Source organism: Ailuropoda melanoleuca, chromosome 3 (genome assembly GCF_002007445.2).
Source record: "Ailuropoda melanoleuca isolate Jingjing chromosome 3, ASM200744v2, whole genome shotgun sequence".
Taxonomy (NCBI): domain Eukaryota; kingdom Metazoa; phylum Chordata; class Mammalia; order Carnivora; family Ursidae; genus Ailuropoda; species Ailuropoda melanoleuca.
In genome coordinates this window covers 5,957,893-5,977,609 of record NC_048220.1, presented here as the reverse complement: position 1 = coordinate 5,977,609, position 19,717 = coordinate 5,957,893, and the positions used below count along the sequence as shown (strand labels likewise).

Here is a 19,717-nt window from a genome sequence, read left to right as displayed (position 1 = left end):
TTCCCCTCCCTCTTCCCTTCTTGTCCCTTCCCTTCCTTCCTCCCTCCCTCCCTTCCTTCCTTTTTTAATTAAATAATTTGTAACAGGAGAGGGGCACATGGGTGGCTCAGTCAGTTAAACATCGACTCTTGATTTCAGTTCAGGTCATGATCAGGGTCCTCAGATCAAGCCCTGAATTAGGCTCCGTGCTCAGCGGAGAGTCTGCCTGAGATTCTCTCCCACCCTCTACCCCTCCCCCCGCTGTTTCTCAGATCAATAAATCTTTAAAAAAAATAATAATTTATAATAGGAGAAACAACACAAAGAGGGGCAGGATTTTTTTTTTAAGTTAATAATCTACCCTCTCTATATGGCACTCCCCCTAAAGAATTCAATGTAATATATTTTTCTAACTGTTCTTATGTTCACAATAGATTTCCTCCTTTCTTTCCTTTCTTCCCCAATCTTCTGCTCTCCTTACTTCTTTCTAAGATTTACTCTGAAGTACCTTTTTTCCACTTTCTATAACACAGATTGCCCTCCAGTTCAACAGAAATAGATCTAACCTTGATCTTTCTAAGGACTGCATAGAAACATATATAAATTAATGTAACCATTCTTCTTTTGATGGACATTCAGGTTGTATCTCAATTCCTGTCACTATAAACGATGTTTATGTAAATATCCTTATAAATAGATATTTACAGAGAACCAGATTTCCATCTGTCAGATAAATTACCAGAATGGAATTTCTGGGTCAAAATTATGCATGTAAAATATATATATATATTGTATATGTATATATTATTTATATTACATATTATATTATATATTATTTTATATATTATATTATTATATTTTTTATATTTTTGTATTTATATATATTATATATATATATATGCACACACACACACATATACACATAAAACAGACAAACTCATTGTCTATCATATATAACTATTTTATGAAGTTTATTGTTTTACTTCTAACTTAGTCTATGCCAATTTTGGGACACAGCTCTCCATGAGTCTGGACTTTCTGTCTGTCTCCCGTGCAGAGGCACTGACTGCCTGTGACCTACACTATCCTCATCAGGATGTTTGTACAGAGAGCAGCACGACCAGCAGAAACAGTGCTTCACTCTGGGGAAAGGGACATATGCTACTGACTGTTATAAAAAAATGAAGAGTCTGTAAGTACAGGGTACCTCTCCTATACCCCACGGGACCTGCAGGTGTCACCTGATACTCTCTGCTTCACTAAGTGGGAGTCAGGGTTCTGGAAACAGGTACAAGAAAATGCTCCGGCTGCTGCTATTTCTGTGAGTAGTAAAAGTCCTTTGTCTCTGGACCAGGAAACATACCTTCTGTCAGCATCCATCGAATGGTGGCAGGCTAATGTGTTAGCTCGCAAGTTGGTCAAGTCTCGGATACTTCATGGTTTTAAATAGCTACACACAGGTTAAAAAGATTGATAGCACAATATGTAGGTACTTAAGCATTCTGGGTATCGTGTCTCATTTTGATGGTCTTTATACTCTCAGATTACGCTCTCATAAATTTTCTTTGACTATTTTTTACATTTGAATAATCAAAACAGATTACATTTTTGTTACTGTGGAAGATCCTTAGCTTTTTGCTTCCACGGGACAGGAATCTTTATTAAATAAATCATCCTTTATCCATTGAATGAAAAGTTTATCCTTATTGTACTCTAACTCCTCATACATACGTGAATCTCTATGGGATTATTTCAGGTTCCACCAACCCACTTATTTATATTCTTGTGGAAACAATGATGTTTTGATTATAACAGCTCTGTGTACATTTTAACTTTTGTTACAGCATGACTGTTTTTATTTAAGGTATTTTAGTACTCAAACATTTATCCTACTGTAGGGATTACTTAAAATAACTTTCACCTATTTTTATAATAAATCTATTGAAATGATGAGTGGAATTGTTTTAATTTATGTAATATGTTTGGAATGACTGTGATTTTGTGATATTAGATCTTTTTACCTAGACATTTACTATTTGGGTGTTATTAAGTACTTTCATAATATTTCATACACTACTTATATAATTATCTTCTTTTCTCAGTGATTTATGCTTTTTATTTTTGTACATTCAGACACAAATTATTTTCTACCCAAAATAATCTTCACTAACTAGATATTGCTGGTTTGCATGAAAGCTATTAATTTATATATATATATATATATATATATATATATATATATTCAGCACTTTTACCAATTCCCTAATTCGACCTAAATGTTCTTTTTTTTTTTATGTTCACTTAGCCAACATATAGTACATCATTAGTTTTTGATGTAGTGTTCAACAATTCATTAGTTGCGTATGACAGCCAGGGCTCATCACAACACGTGCCCTCCTTAATACTCATCACCTGGTCACCCCATTCCCCCACTCCCCTCCCTTCTGTAACCCTCAGTTTGGTTCCCAGAGTCCAGAGTCTCTCATAGTTTGTCTCCCTCTCTGATTTCTTCCCCTTCAGTTTTCCCTCCCTTCCCCTATCGTCCTCCATGCTATTCATTATGTTCCACATATGAGTGAAATCATATAATTGTCTTTCTCTGCTTGACTTATTTCACTTAGCATAACCCCCTCCAGTTCAGTCTAAGTATTCTTAATAAAGCTTTTTGAGATTTTAGGTATAATTAGGTTATCAGTAAATTTTTTATTCTTTTCAAAAATTTACATAGATTTTCAAGGATCTAAAAAATATTTTGCCTGATTACATTACATATAATTATTAAAACAGTATTGCATAATAGTAGTGATAAGTATATATCTCTTTATTATTCATGATTTTATTGAAAATGGTTTTCTTTTTAAAATACCACAATAAGAGTAGGTATTTATATAAATAATTTTACCTTAAGTAATTCCCTTCTATTCTGTAAGTTTTTGTGAGGAATGACTGATGAATTTTATCAGTTCCTGAATGTTATATGATGAACATAATATTTATCAGCAGAATCTTGTAATTACATAACTATAATTTAAAATTTTTTGGCATAATATATTTTGTATTTGATTTACTAATGTTGAACTACACATGCATTCCTGAAGTAAATTTCACTTACAGATTGTTATTCTGTTAATATGTGGCTGGACTGGATAAACTAACATTTTATTTAAATTTTCACATCAATATTCATCAGTGAAAATGATCTTTAGTTTTCTTAGGGGCTACTATCTCTATAAAACTTTGGTATTAAATTTCTGCTGATCTCTTAAAATAAATTAAGAAACTTTTTTTTTTTNTATAATAATTACATAACTATAATTTAAAATTTTTTGGCATAATATATTTTGTATTTGATTTACTAATGTTGAACTACACATGCATTCCTGAAGAAAATTTCACTTACAGATTGTTATTCTGTTAATATGTGGCTGGACTGGATAAACTAACATTTTATTTAAATTTTCACATCAATATTCATCAGTGAAAATGATCTTTAGTTTTCTTAGGGGCTACTATCTCTATAAAACTTTGGTATTAAATTTCTGCTGATCTCTTAAAATAAATTAAGAAACTTTTTTTTTTTTAAGTGTTCCCTGGATTCTTTAAGTAACACAGGAATGACACTTAAAAAAAAAAAATGTTTAGTTAGAATTCAACCCTAAAATCATTCCGGTCTATTGCTTCAAAAAGTTTGGATTTCTAATTTCCTATCTAGTATCTCTGGTGGCTCCTGTTTGTTTGGTGTTTGCAGCTGATGAATCAAAGGCTCCGACACCTGTGGCATAGAATGCAGATCTTTCCTCCAGAAAACTCGTAAGAGAAGTGGCTGGGAAGAGCAGAACCCCCCCCCCCCGGAAACCCAGTGGAGAGTCACTTCACAAAGATGGCAAAGAACCACCTTTCCCACTTGGACCTGAGTCGCCACTAGAGACAGCAGGACAAACCACCAAACTCCTTTCTCAAGTACTTCAAGGGAGAGAGACAGGAGGAATCACGTGGTCCCATCCCGTTTGCTTTGCCCCTATACCAGCTTTGCCCTAGCGAGCCTCCATTTCAAAGCCCGGTCAGGAAACAAATTTGTCACTTCTTTCCCAGAAGTCATGTTTTAAGCTCCTACACAGATTTCTCTCAGTGTTTCCATAAGCACCTCCTTCCTAGTCTTCATTCTCCATACCAGGCAACTTTCCCTCTCTTCCTTCTCCAAGTCTCTCCAGTGGCTTTTTTTATCATTCAAACATGTCGCCAAGGCCAGTCATTTCCTACATCACTAGGTCTGTAACTTTATCTTTGCTTCTCCAGCTGAACTACTGTCCCAGTTCTCCTTTCAAAGCTCCACGCCCACGCCAGGCATGGGCTTCTTTCCATTCTGCTCTTACTGTTGCTTTGAGTCACCAGAAATCACCCCCCGAAGAGCACACTCTCCCAGCAGTGGTCCCTTCCTGAAATGATTTAATTGCTTCTGATACAAGCTTTGAACCTCTCCCAATCATCAACAAAGTCCAAACTGAATCTGTGGTTTCAGAAAGTGAACCATATACAGCAAGCTGCACTGCCAGGAGATGAGACACAGATCTAATGAGAAAGACCGTACAATTAAGCTCAAAAAACACAATTAAGTCACATCAAAGATGGCCAGAAAGACTGTTTGTACTCTGTTCTCCTTCATCTCAGCCCAACACAGAAGAAAACAGGGACACATGTCAGGAGAAAAGGGCCTTGACATTTTGATCTGTGTTAAAGGAAATAGCTCAGGCTGGAAAGACAGGGGTTGGCGGAATTACATTCCAAATGAATGGAAATGGCTGTACCCACTCCTCATCTTAAAACCTGAGAAATTATTTTTTTAAATTGAACTTTAGTTCAATAGAGACCAATAACCCAATTTTTTATCTTTCAACCCTAAAAGCAAGAAGATTATGGGTCCCTATGGGAACATTGCCTATTTCCCAGGAAACAAAACAAAATGAAGGACCGCACTGCAAATCTTCTTAAAAGAGTAACTGCTATGAGGATAACGAAGTATCTTCCTGAGGAAATTTCTGCTATTTAACTGTACATCACCTTGACTCTGACTATCCTGCCCTTCTGCCTTTGAATCATGCTTCTTGAACTTGCATATGCTAGAGTTAACATATACCAAATATTCGCTCTGTTCCCCAACATGTCCCAGCCTCCTTCGTGGTGACCCTGGGGCCGTGGGACTTGGTTTGGTCAATGGGCTGTGAGCTCAAGGATCACTTCTGGACCGAATCCCTTAAAGGTAAGTGGGCTTTGTCCATTCTTCTCCTCCTCCCGATGCTCCTATGACCTTCGAGGCCACAGGATGAGAACACAGCAGGGCGGGATTGAGACAAGATTGACAGCTGTGACACCTGCTGGAGCAGAGCCTCTGTCAACCCATAGCAGGCCAGGTCAGAGTGAAAAATAAACCTGTACAGGCAAAACCACTGAGATCTGGGGCTCTATCTGTTGTAGCAGCTAGCATTAATTATCCAAAATCATACAAAGCATAGTCACAGGACATTAGCGCAGAAAGAGACTTACAAGATTACCTGTTCCAGTGTGTTTCACACTTTTGATTGTGCTTATCCACATGAAATATAAAATACTTAGCAATAAAAATGAAGCATGCTTTGTTAGCAGTGTTGACGGATCTCCTGGGGTCCCAGTCTTGTTTCTTCTTCCCGTCCCTTCTCTTCACACCTTCCTCTACCAAATAATCTCTAACATCCACACCTCCACAGACACACACAGCAAGTGTGTGCGCCACAAGACACAGTGTGAATCTAGTCCAGCTCCTTCCATTTGCAGAAGCTCTAGGAACTTCTATGTCCTCCCAGGTTTTTTCTCAGAAAGAGAGGCAGAACTAGGGCTATTTTTCTATGTACATGTGTAAATTTTTTCAACCCACACCATAAAATGGAGGTTTGACTCTACCAGATGGTGAGTTTTTGAGGAGAGGGGTTATGACATTGGTTTATGCTTTGATTCTAGGGCAAAGCCCACCCCACTGTCCATCTGTTGATACTCAGTGAATAGTCACTGGTTGGATATTTATCAGAGGATGTATCGATGTTTGCATATATCCAAGGCACCAAAAAACAATTCAAAATATAAACGAGAAGCGCTTCAGTCATATTGGAAATCAGTTTGGCATTACCTCCTACAAGTAAACAACCCCGTAATTCTTGGGACCCAGAAATTCCAATCTTACAAATATTTCCCAAGAGAAACATATGCACATGTACAATGGAATTCCCATTCAAGAATATTTTTAGCAGCATTGTTCACTGTAAAAAGGACCTACTGTGAATAGTGATCTCCCACTGGAAAGCTGATTACTACGATTTCAACTTCTGTGAAATGAACCAACTAGAGTAACATGAAAAATATGGATGAATCTTGGCAATGGAATATTATAAAGAAATTTCCAGGGCACCTGGGTGGCTCAGTCATTAAGCGTCTGTCTTTGGCTCAGGGCATGATCGCGGAGTCCTGGGATCAAAGCCCCGCGTCGGGCTCCCTGCTCTACTGGAAGCCTGTTTCTTCCCCTCCCACTCCCTCTGCTTGTGTTCCCTCTCTCGCTGGCTGTCTCTCTGTCAAATAAATAAATAAAATCTTAAAAAAACTAATTTCCAAGAGATTATAGATTAATGTTATACATAATATATATAATATATTAATTATATATTAATATAGCATGATATTTTTACAAAGTTAAACAAGTGTGTATACATGTGTTCCAATGTGTGTGTGTAATACACATGGAAGCAAAAGATGTGTATTTCACATACACAGAGGAAGGCAGGTTAATGATAAACATGATTCAAGATAATAATTAGCTTGGATGGGGGGGCGAGGGGGGGAAGCAAAGGGAAGGAGGACATATGGTTAGATGCCAGTCCCTATTTCTGAGGTCTTAGCTTTTGCTTTAGGTTCTGGGTTCTCAAGTGCTTGCTGATTTTAGATAGATAGATGTGGACCCAAAAGGGACATGTGATTTGAACCTTACTACTGTGATTAATCCAGTCTGGGGCCTTAGGTCTAAAGGAGAAGAATAATGTTAAAGCAACTCAATGGATTTTCAGACCAAAAAAATGGAGGCAAAACCTGTTTCTCTATTCCTCTATAAGCACACCAAATACACACTTGGGTACTCTACTGAAGGGAAAATTAGCAATTATCTGTTAATATCGTAGCTTTCAGAAAGATAAAGGACACTACAGAAAAAGGACTGGTATCCAAGATCTACAAAGAACTTCTCAAACTCAATACACGAGAAACAAATAAACAAATCATAAAATGGGCAGAAGATATGAACAGACACTTTTCCAATGAAGACATACAAATGGCTAACAGACACATGAAAAAATGTTCAAAATCATTAGCCATCAGGGAAATTCAAATCAAAACCACACTGAGATACCACCTTACGCCAGTTAGAATGGCAAAGATAGACAAGGCAAGAAACAACAATTGTTGGAGAGGATGTGGAGAAAGGGGATCCCTCCTACATTGTTGGTGGGAATGCAAGTTGGTACAGCCACTCTGGAAAACAGTGTGGAGGTCCCTTAAAAAGTTAAAAATTGAACTACCCTATGACCCAGCCATTGCACTACTGGGTGTTTACCCCAAAGATACAGACGTAGTAAAGAGAAGGGCCATATGCACCCCAATGTTCATAGCTGCATTGTCCACAATAGCCAAATCATGGAAGGAGCCGAGATGCCCTTCAACAGATGACTGGATTAAGAAGCTGTGGTCCATATATACAATGGAATATTACTCAGCTATCAGAAAGAACGAATTCTCAACATTTGCTGCAACATGGACGGCACTGGAGGAGATAATGCTAAGTGAAATAAGTCAAGCAGAGAAAGACAATTATCATATGATTTCTCTCATCTATGGAACATAAGAACTAGGAGGATCGGTAGGGGAAGAAAGGGATAAAGAAAAGGGGGGTAATCAGAAGGGGGAATGAAACATGAGAGACTATGGACTATGAGAAACAAACTGAAGACTTCAGAGGGGAGGGGGTGGGGGAATGGGATAGACTGGTGATGGGTAGTAAGGAGGGCACGTATTGCATGGTGCACTGGGTGTTATACGCAACTAATGAAGCATCGAACTTTACATCGGAATCCGGGGATGTACTGTATGGTGATTAACATAATATAATAAAAAAATCATTAAAAATAAAAAAATTAAAAAAAAGAAAGATAAAGAACTATTCTAGGTGACCTGAAGAATACACATGGTAAATTAAGCCCAATTGGAGAATAACAATGGATTTTCACACCCCAAATAGGAGAAAAATATCTAAGATCCATTCAATTATGGATGTTTAAATACATATAAACACATACCTTTCACCTAAGGAGGCTAAGTTTGAACCAGAATAGTTTAAATCATGCAGCCTCTGCATGCACCCCCACTTCTCATTTCACATCCTCAACACAGCATGATGACCTTTCATTCTAACTAGTTTTCTTCCCTGGCCAGCTGGGTATTCTTGAGCTTACCACCCCAAGTTTTCAGACCATAGTCTCTCCATCAACTGCTGTTGGCATTAGGAAACAAATGAAAATACCAGTACAGAGTCTGATACGTAATAGTTTTCCAAGAAATGTTGATTGAATTTAATCTCGAGGCAGACAATAAGGAAAAGAATATTGAACACATCACATTTCAGGATGTTTCAGGCGAGCTTCAAGGTGATGATACAGAGGTGAGTCCTTCACAAATGAATAGCTAAGCCTCGTGCCTCCACCTGTCCCTAAATCTGTGCATCCAGAACCACAGAAAAAGAAATATGTATACACCCTGGTAATCCATAGGAAGGGTTTTGAAGCTTTCTATTAAATAACCAATGTTCGTTTATAGACTATTTCGAGATTCTGAGTAATGATTTTGTTCTATTTGGCACTGTTATAATGAAGGTAATGAATTCCATCTTCATTTTTGTGCTGGAGTTCCATTAAAACATTTGCTAAAATTAGAGAATTTTTAAACCATGGAAATTTAATTGCATTAATTATCCTTTCTCACCCTCAAATGCTTTATAATGAAACTAAGTAATGGATGCAATAATGAAGCAAAGGACAAGTTAGATTTGCATATTTTATAAACATGCTCAGGAGAGTAACTGAGCTATTTTGTTGGGAATGGTAGCTAGGTTAATCATGTGTTGATGAAACAGGGAGCCAATTTACTTGGGGCGGGGAGGGGCGCAGAGGGGTGACTTTGAAATGATGTCCTGGGTGTCCTCCTTTGCTCTTATGAGATAGAAGATGAGAAAACGAAGCTTTCAAAGTGATATTCACATTTGCAGAGAAGTTAATTGCAAAACTTAAAGCCGTTTTTCCATGGTCCCCCATGTGGGCCATAACTATGTTTAATTCACGGAGTGCAAATCTAGACAGACTGAAAAACTCCATTCCAAGCTTTAGCTCCTGAAATATCCTGAATTTGCTTCATGAAATAAAGATTATCTTTAAAAAGAGTGGAAGAGGAGAATGTAGTTGACCAGTGTTGGCTCCTCAGTCCATTCCAAGGAACACTTGTCACAAGGTTGGCATCCTGCTCCAGTGCCTATATCCTGCCACTCTGGGTAAGGAGAATGGGGTCCTCACCACTGTTCCCACTCCCCTCTCCTCCACAACCCCCTCAACACACACATAAAACTGAGACAGCACATCCCCGATCACTGTGAAGTAAGTAGCACAGTGCATTTTTGGATTAGTCCTCCTCTAAACCACATCTCACTGAATAATCTATGAATAAAGGAATACCCTAATTCTTCCTGAATTTTTTTGTTTGATATATATTCCATTAGTTCAATATAATAAACATAACAAGGCCCTGGGGAAGAAAGAAAATGACATCTGAGAAGAATGGAATTCTACGTGGAATTCTGACTGAATCTTAGAATTTAAGTAGAAACTATATAGCTGCCCTTCAGCCCAATCAGCTTATTTGACAAAGGAAACTTACCATTACACATGTGGACTAAGGACAAGACCAAAGTCAGCGTTCCCTGTTCAATGAAAATTCTAATTGTGCCTAGTTTGAAGATGAGAGAAAAAAATTGCATGTGGCCTATGGAAAATATTGCAGAAGAAGGTAAAGATTCAAAAGATAAAAGATACAAAAGATAAAAGATACTTCTCAAAATAATTTAGAGTAGGACTCAGAAAAAACTTTCAGGAACTGTTGACATCTTCAATAAAGTTCAAGCTACATGGTCACTATGAAGTAAAAGGAGGCTGCTATAAATGACTAGTTGAGGCAAGAAGTCAAAATAAATGAGATCAAGGTGGATTGCTTAAAAAAAAGGAAAAAATGCTATAGTCAGGTTAAAATTCATGTTGGAGACTGTAACAAGAAGTAAAGCCTTCTCAGAACTCAGAAGAATGAGACACAATTAAAATAATGCAAGAGGAAATGGCTGATACAGAGAATGGAAGACAGAGAAGAAAATACACAAAGAAGAAGTTTTCTTAAAGGGGGAACAAAATAATTCAAACAAAAGCAGAGATAAAGCACACCCAATCTTTTCTGAGCAAACTGAGAAGTCTCATTGTGTTCTGAGTTGTGACTGAATAAAATGCACCTCTTGGCAAATGTTTGAATGATAAAAATAAAGGAAATTCTGGTATTTTTTAAACTGTACAAATAATGAAAAATTCTGCATATATTAGCTCAAAATAAAAAGAAAGTGGTTTCCCACAAAAGACCTACACCAAGCTGGCTCCAGACCTTCCTACCATATAATAAAATACAAGGAGTCAAGGAAGAAATATATAAACAGTGATGAGAGAAGACTGTGGCCCAATTTTTAAAAATTCTATAGAAGCTTTTTTTCCATGAACTAAGGCAGAAATATGTTCTCAGACATATGAGTGACCAGAATATATAGTATTTTATATTAAAGTACCCAAAGAGGTACTCCAGTTGACCCAGAAATAGAGCATAATCAAGGATTCAAAATTGCTTACCACCTTAAAAAAGGACTGTCATAAGCAGTAAAATCAATTTTAAAAGGAGAAAGACTCGATTATTTTGGCATCTGGTAAGAATATTAAATACAACGTAAAAAAAAAAACCACCTCTGATAATCAGTAATAAACATTTTCTCCTTCAAAATTGTTCTCCTGCCTCCCTGAGCAACACTGATAATCAATCATGTGTGGAGGTTTTATGAATACTCAGTATCCTTCCTTCTCAACACCGTGTTCTAAGACTTCTGTATCAATTTCACAGAATTGGCCTTCACAATAAAAGTATGTGACATCACAGGCTTAAAGAACAAGTCTTTTTTTCTTAAGATTTATTTATTTTGAAGGAGACAGAGAGCACGAGCAGGGGAAGGGGCAGAGGCAGAGGGAGAGAATCTCAAGCAGACTCCCCCCGCTGCACCCAGAGGCAGGGCTTGATCTCATGAGCCTGAGATCATGACCTGAGCCAAGATGATGATGTGAGCCAAAATCAAGGGTGGGTCACTTAACTGACTGCGCACCCAGGCACCCCGAGAACAGGTCTTTTTAAGTTAGAGGAGATAATTCAATGAGAATTCCTTATTAAAAACTTCAACAAACCAAGATCATCTCAAGACAATAAAAAAGATGTGACAAAACTTTTAGTTAAGCCTGATTTATTGTGATGTATTCCTTGCTGTGAATATAGTTATGCATTTTCATGAATACATAAAAAAGCATACTGTAAATAGGATGGTACAAGGCTGGATGGGTATTAGGTGGACAGACTGGAAAACACTATGCTAATCTGAAAAGATTCCTGATGGTTAACAGGGACTATTTAGTTAGGTTTTTTAATGAAATTTTTGTAATTTACAAAGGAAGAGAAGGAAATACTGCATGATTTAAGGTGGACCATTAATTTTTATATTTTATAACACTAATTTAGAATTAAATTTAATGTAATAACTTGTAGGATAAATAGGATTGATGATGTGTTCTGATCCTATTTCCAATTCAGACTAGACCATTAATTTTCTATTCAATGGAGCCTCTCGACTTAATGGTTTACTCCTATGCGCCATGTTCTACTTCAACTCAAAACAATACAAACAATAAATCAACTCAAAACAATCTGTGGCCAAATCACAGATTCTCAGTGGAATTAAAAATACTGAGATTCCCACAAATTTTGTAATATTCTTCACCTTTAGGATATTAGGACAAGATTAAAAGTATAAAAAACATTGAAATCAGTAGATTAAAATTGTATTTTTAACTGAATTCAATACTTTGAACTCAATTCACTTGAAAATATTTTTGCCAACTCAGATGCTAACGGCCTCAAATCCAATTATCCTACAGACTACCTGTACGAGCCTAATGCCAAGTACACGGTATTAAGAGAAAAACAAGGCATTTCATGGGACAGTAGGAATTGGAAAAGAGGATTATGAAGGGATTAAGTCATCCAGTTATAGGCACGGCCCTGGAGTATTCACCTTTCCTAACTGCACAAAATTCTGCCAACCAACCCTGTCTGAATTTTCTCTTAATTGGCTGTCACAGTTTTTTAAACCATAACTGACAAACTTAATTCATGCTGGGGTTAGAAAAATATTAGAAGCAAAAGGCTAATAAATGTGACCGTGGTGGTCACTATCAGTGTAACTGATCACATATCATCTACCGTCAGCTACACACATGGAAAATCAAAGAACAGACCAATTTCCCCAGGTAACTTTAAAATAAAGATGTTGGGGCACCTGGGTGGCTCGGTCACTTAAGCATCTGACTTGGGCTCAGGTCAAGATCTTGGGATTCTGGGCACAAGCCCTGAGTTGGGCACCCCACTTGGCAGGGAGTCTGCTTCTCCCTCTCCCTCTCCCTCTCCCCCCCACTCGTGCTCTCTCTCTCAAATAAATAAATAAAATTTTTTTAAAAATTAATTCTACTGTGTCTGAGTGCCAGTCTGCTTTTTAAGTCTGTTATAACAGGTTGGTATATCTGTCTAAAACACCCTGATTCGGGGTACCTGGGTAGCTCAGTAGGTTAAACATCTGCCTTTGGCTCAGGTCATGATCCCAGGGTCCTGGGATGGAGTCCCACATTGGGTTCCCTGCTCAGCAGGGAGCCTGCTTCTCCCTTTGCCCCTCAGTCCACTGATGCTTTCTCTCTCCCTCAAATAAAGAAATAAGATCTTTTAAAAAATAAAATAAAACACCTGGCATTCAATCCAAGCAGAAAGAAAAAAGACTTTGTGAGGTGTCTTCTAGCTGTGAAGATGTATCTGGTTCAAGTCCATTTCCAGGACTCTGTCCTTTGTCAACCTCCATCCTTGTTTCTGGCTCTAAAATGCGACTTCGTTCCCTGTCCCATCTACCTCAGATGGCCCTGTGTTTTAAGGGTCTAATTGTTGCTACCTTTTTCAGCAAATGCCATAAAAATAATTAGACTTGTTCCAATAATTAAGTCTGAACAAAACAGGTTATTTTGTTTTGCTTAAAAAAGTTTATAGATTTCTTCCCATTCAGTTTTCCCTCCCTTACCCTGTGCTTTTGTGCAGGGTCTGCTTGGGATTCTCTCTCCCTCTTCCTCTGCCTCTCCCCCTCCCCACACTCTCTGTAAAATAAATTTAAAAAATAAAAATAAGCTTTAAAAAAAGGTTATAGATTTAACTGTTGCTTCCACATCTTCATTTCCTAAAGCAAATAATGACCGATAGAATTTTCTTTAAAAAGCCTTTTATAAATTTAAAATACTAGAAAGAACTTTATCAATTTGCAAGTGAAACACGGGAGTATACAAGACGGCTAAGATAAAGATAAAAAGTAGGGTGTTTAGGGGAAAGGAGGGGATAACTAGGCCAGTGGGAATGGACTTGCCCTGTTTGAATACTATGTTAAATCAAGAGCTCCCACTAATGAAATAAAAAAGAGAAAATGCAAACAATGGTTGCAGAAATCTAATTAGATGATAAAGAAAACAAGCTAGTGGTTCCCATTTTCTAGGAATCAAAATTCTAGAAAGAAACCATCACCATCCTGTGAATCCTATGAAAATGAGCACAGAGTAACACAATGGAAAATATCTTCATCTGAAGTTCTGAAAAAGGATGAGTAAATCTGTGTTCATTTCTAGGGCGATCATCTATTTTTGAAGCTTGACTTTTTCTATTATTTAATTAACTAATTCAATAATCCATGTAATTATTTAAATAAGAAAATCAAATTAAATTATCTTTGAACTATTTTCTTTACTGATACATTCAAAAAAATGTATTCTAATTTTTAAAAAATAATTAAATATTAGGTAATATGCCATTAAACTGATAATTTATTGTTGTCACTGTCTCTCATGTTTGACAGTAAAAAAAATTTTTTTTCATGTTTGACAGTAAAAAAATCTTAACATTTGTAAAGAGAAAACACAAATGATAGATTTTATGTGTAAAAAGAAGACAGCCATACTATGAACCTCAAATCATATAAACCCAAAAGTCACTTTTTTTTCTTGTCTATGACTGACAACATTCTGCACTTTCTGAACCCCAAATTAAATAATGAAGAAAGCCCAGGGTGAAAAATCATGAATGGGTACTTTCCAAGTGACGAGTTGAGTAAAAAGGCTCCATTTACATACGAGAAGTAGAGCAACATAAAAGAAATTATCAAAATATAAATTCCAGGCAGTATTCTATTTGGTCTATGTTTTTATATTTCTAATCATTGATATTTACTGTAATTCCTGCCAGAAGTAGAATACAATATCAGGATTTTATTTCAAAGAAGATAGGTGGTTACGTGGTATACATCTTAAGCTGACTGAGAACACTTAGAAAATTGGAAATGCTGTCGTTAAACTCACTTTTATTTTAAGATTTTGGTAAACACAATATTCAAGATTTTGTCTTGTCCTCCACATGTTAATAAATTTTAATAAGTATATTTTGTTTACCTAACAGAACCTCAAAGGTAATTCACATGCTCTTCATTTTATTTTGAGACTTCTATTGAGAAGGGGCTCTGTTTACTCATTTTTCAATGACATGGAGCTTGATTTTAAAGACACTGAAAGGACATTTCAAGACAGAAATTCTGTTGCTGCAACAGAATGTATACCTGAACTCCAATGTCTTAATCACTTAAATAAAATTGTATTTCCTTGTTTTTTATCCTTCCCCAAATTACAAGCCTATGGCAATGTAAATTCTACTAATTTGGGACTTTTCCTTCATCATCATCATCGTCATGAGTGAATCAAATGTTTACTGAATGAATGAATGAATGAATCATCAAATACCATCTACTATGTTTCAAGAGCTATAAGCTTCATATATACCTTTTATATGTATCTCACATGTCCCCGTTTTATGTTTAATGTCCACTGTAACCTTGCAAGTTAGGAATTCTAATCCTTATTGACATGAGGAAAGAGGTATGTGGAGGTTAACTGAAAATCAGTATCATAGTGCTAAGAGGGAAAGAACTAGGTTTCATAGTTTTTTGGTTTTTTGTTTTTTTCTGGTTCTGAGACAGGTATTCTGAGGACCTGCCTAGAAAAGCAGACCTTGGCATGAAGTTGCCCTGGGTCCTACCTAATCTTGTTACAATTTCAGTCCCTTTCAAAATCAAAGCTTCTTGGGGCGCCTGGGTGGCACAGCGGTTGAGCGTCTGCCTTCGGCTCGGGGCGTGATCCCGGCGTTATGGGATCGAGCCCCACATCAGGCTCCTCCGCTATGAGCCTGCTTCTTCCTCTCCCACTCCCTCTGCTTGTGTTCCCTCTCTCGCTGGCTGTCTCTATCTCTTTCGAATAAATAAAAAATTAAAAAAAAAAAATCTCAATCAAAGCTTCTTGAATATCTGCCTGCCTGTTTGTTGTTTTCTCAGCACAGGACAGAAACTTGCAGAAAAGCCCGGGCCCCCTCACATCACCCACTTCTCTAGCTCACCTGGCAGGTGCGGCTTGCAACCAAGCCGAAAGCCACAAGCTCCAACAAGCTCCAGGGCCCTATTTACAACAGGCTTGTTCCTACCAAGACCAGACCAGACCAGTCACAGCCACAAGGCATCCCACCTCTGACCTTTCAAAGACCTTCCCCCTCAGGATAATGCTAAAAGCCATGTCTGGGGGTGGAGAATTAACATGCAAATGAAACAGTGCGTGATGGCGAGAGTTCTGTCAACTGCGCCTGCGCGCCCACTTTCCTGGGCTTCCCCTCCCCCACATGCTTACATGTCACTCCTTTTCCATCTCAGCCCCTTTGAAATGTTCCCTGGCCACTGTTCGGGGAGCAGCCAGATATCCCTCTTCCTAAGGCTGTCGCCCTCACACCCAGCCATGAGCTTGCAATGAATACTCCCCACCTTGCGTCTGTTTCCACATGGATAGTCAAAGAACCCCGAGGCCATCAACAATTCCAAATTTTGCCCTTTTTCTACTAAACCTGCTATTAAAAGTATGAAGGTACTTAATCGTAATTTTTCAATTCGATTAAAAACTCTGTCAAGTGCAACGTACAATGATCGGTGCCCTCAAGGCAGGAAGAAGAATGGGCATGGACCCTCCCCTCAAGGAGTTTGCAATCCACTGGGAAGACAGCTGGGTGGACAGGTAATGATGTCCTTACGGCAGAAGCCAGAGGGAGGTACGTGCAGAGTACCGTAGCACAGAGCACAGCAGAGACAGGAGTGGAGGAGAACATGGCCTCTGACAGCAAGATGATACAGGGATGCTTCGTGGATTAAGAGGAAATAGAACTAGGTCTTGAAGATTAAGTACAGTTTGCCAGGGGACAACATTTTTAACAGAGGGAATAGCAGGAACTTACTGACTACTATAAATGTTGGGGATATAGCAAGTGGGACAAAGTCTCTTGCATTCTAGAGGTGAACTGAGTAAAATCCAAGGAAAATGAACGAAACCGCAAAGGGCAAGAAGTCTGTCTTGGACTGAGTGGTCAGGACAATGAAGAGGTTAAAGGCAAAGATATTCAGCAGTGTCAGCTACTGCTGAGGGTCCTCCCATGTGATTTGACTTGGTGGTCTTCCTTTACACAAGAGTAGTTGTTCAAGAATGTTCATTATTAACAGTAGCAAGAACAACAGAACAGACATCATCTGCAAAAGTACCAGCTACTCTGAAACATTACGGAGCTGTTTAAAAGGATGAGTTAGATAGCTTTTTTGGATTATGAGTCCTGGCATTCATCAGCCTGCCCTAAGTGATTAAATATTTGAGTTCACATATAGACTCCCTGTGCCAACTAATCCTATCACCAGAGTTAATAATTGAAAACTCCATAAAAAAATAAGTTGGTTAACTGAACATAATAAAAAAATAAAATATGTTGGCTAACTGAACATAATAAAAAATAAAATAATGTTGGTTAGCTGAACATAAAAAAATAAAATAAAATAAAATAAAATAAATAAAATAAAAATAATCAAAAACTCCAGATGAACCAGTAACACAACACGCATAAGACCGGGACTTTTTCATAACAGACTTGGCAGGAAGGATCAAGTAAACACATATTTTGAGAACAGAACCACCTGCTTCACAAAAAGCCTGGCTTTTTAGAATGCCTCAGCAGTCATGAGACTATGGACATAAAGTCATGCCTCTCTACGGTAGAGCAACTCCCCTTATCCATGATTTTGCTTTCTGTGGTTTCTGTGACCCATAGTCAACCATGACCTGAAAATATTAAAAGAAAAATTCCAGTAATAAACAATTCGTAAGTTTTACATTAGGAGCCATTCTGAGCCAGCCTGCTCTGTCCCACCTGAGAGGTGAATTGTCCCTTTGTCCCTCTGTATTTGCTGCCTGTCCCTTAGTCACTTAGTAAACATCTCGGTTATCAGATTGACTGTCATGGTATTACAGGCCTGTGTTTAATTCACCCTCATTTTACTTAATACTAGGCCCAAAGTGCAAGAGGAACAATGCTGGCAATTTGGATATGCCAAAGAAATCCATAAAGTGCTTCCTTTAAGGGAAAAGGGAAAAGTTCTCAACTTAATAAGGAAAAAATACCATATGCTACAGTAAGAATGAATCTTCTATCCATGAAATGGCAAAGGAAAAAGACATTTGTGCTAGTTTTCTTGTTAATATCTTGCTATGCCTAATATATGAATTAAACTTTATTGAAGGTATGTTTATATAGGAAAAAGCATAGCATATATAGGGTTTGGTGCTGTCCACTGTTTCTGGCACCCACTGGGGCTCTTGTAACATATTGCCTGCAAATAAGGGGGGATGACTGGAATCAGAAAATTAAGCAAAAGACCTTGACATTAATGCCAGTACCCTAAGTGTACCCAACCGTGGGCTCGGAAGCTAGGCGGGGAGCAAAAGTGTAAGAGAATTACCCTTAGTCTGCCAAGATGAGGATTTAATCACCAGGATGAAGCTGCCAGGCTATATTTGAGATTGCCCTAAATAAATAATAGGGCAGCAATGTGGCCTGGACTCAGAAATTGCTTCTAGACTGAGCAAGGGAAGGTGAGAAGCTTATGTCTGTCTGCTACATATAAAAATAACCAGGTGACATATCTTGATACAGTCTCTCATTAAGAACTTTATCTTCAAAAATATGTTTCCACTTTCTAACCAAAAACCATTTTTGTCATCCAAATAAAACCAGAAAGTATTTTTTCACTTAATATTAATTTATTCAAGGACCTAAAAGAGAACTCTACAGAAGGCTGTCGCCCCACAACATATTTACTGAAGCTTGCCGTAAGTTCTTAAAAATGTCAACCATGTAATATGTTTTTAATTATGGGTTCATTTTTATCACAGTGTTCTGGTAGAAACAATCAAGGATATCATTCTCTGCTCTGATACTTAATCCCACCGAAGTGCTATGTCTCACAGGAAACTATCCTTAAAATTTAAATAAGAATATATTTATTCACTCAAGAAATATTTTTTAGCACCTTCTACGTAATTGACTCATTTCTAAGCATGGAATGAGACTTCCAGGGTTACAAACACAAATGAAAAATTACTTTCTGGGGTTTTTTCCTCAACCTATCGATATTACAACTGTTTATCTTTTCTTAGCATAGAGGCAGTCAACTAGTAAGAGGAATGAGTAGCTAAGGGTTGAAAAAGAGTCACTATATTCCAAATAGTTGAAGCCACAGGAGAGAGGAGAATCCAATTAAAATAAATATAGCTGACCTAACTTTAACATTTTTTTCAATAAATCACCATGTTCTACATCTGAATTAAATGAACATATTTTATTCTTTTTACTCACCGCTATTGCTTATAGCCCACTCCATTCCTTGGATTCACTTTTCCTCCTGCTGGAGCCCATCCTTTTGTAGTTCTCTCAGAAAGAATCTGTAAGAAGTAAACTCTATTAGACTTTGTCCAAAACTTTATTTCATGTTTACTCTGGAATGATAATTTTGTGCTGTAGAGAACCTCAGGTTGTAAATCCACATACAGTCCTGTGATTCCTGACCCAGACAAAGAAGTAGGGCTAAGGGAGGAAGTGGGGGCTGAAAACTAGGCCATGGGCCCCTCAACAAAGTCACAAAATTGGAGGACAGCATCCACCAGAGAGTCCCAAGTTCAATGTCACATAGAAGTGTCCTATAGGGTGGTGGTGTCCCTGTACCATAGAAAGGACTGGATTTTTATTTCTCACATTCGCCACTTGAGTCTCTCAGAGGATCTATGTCTTTCTTCAATTTGGAAGATACTTTCTCACTGTTATAGTTCTAATTTTTCAAATACATAAG

General features: G+C 37.6%; 1 protein-coding gene across 1 annotated transcript in view; it reads right to left on the bottom strand.

Annotated features, from left to right (window-relative positions):
- Nucleotides 1–19,267, bottom strand: part of KCNN2 (potassium calcium-activated channel subfamily N member 2) — a 292,412-nt gene extending 273,145 nt beyond the window's left edge. The window contains exon 1 of the mRNA XM_034655880.1: nucleotides 19,228–19,267. The gene's annotated coding sequence lies outside the window, so the exon portion shown is untranslated. The remainder of the gene's footprint in view (nucleotides 1–19,227) is intronic.
- Between the last annotated feature and the right edge of the window lie 450 nt (nucleotides 19,268–19,717).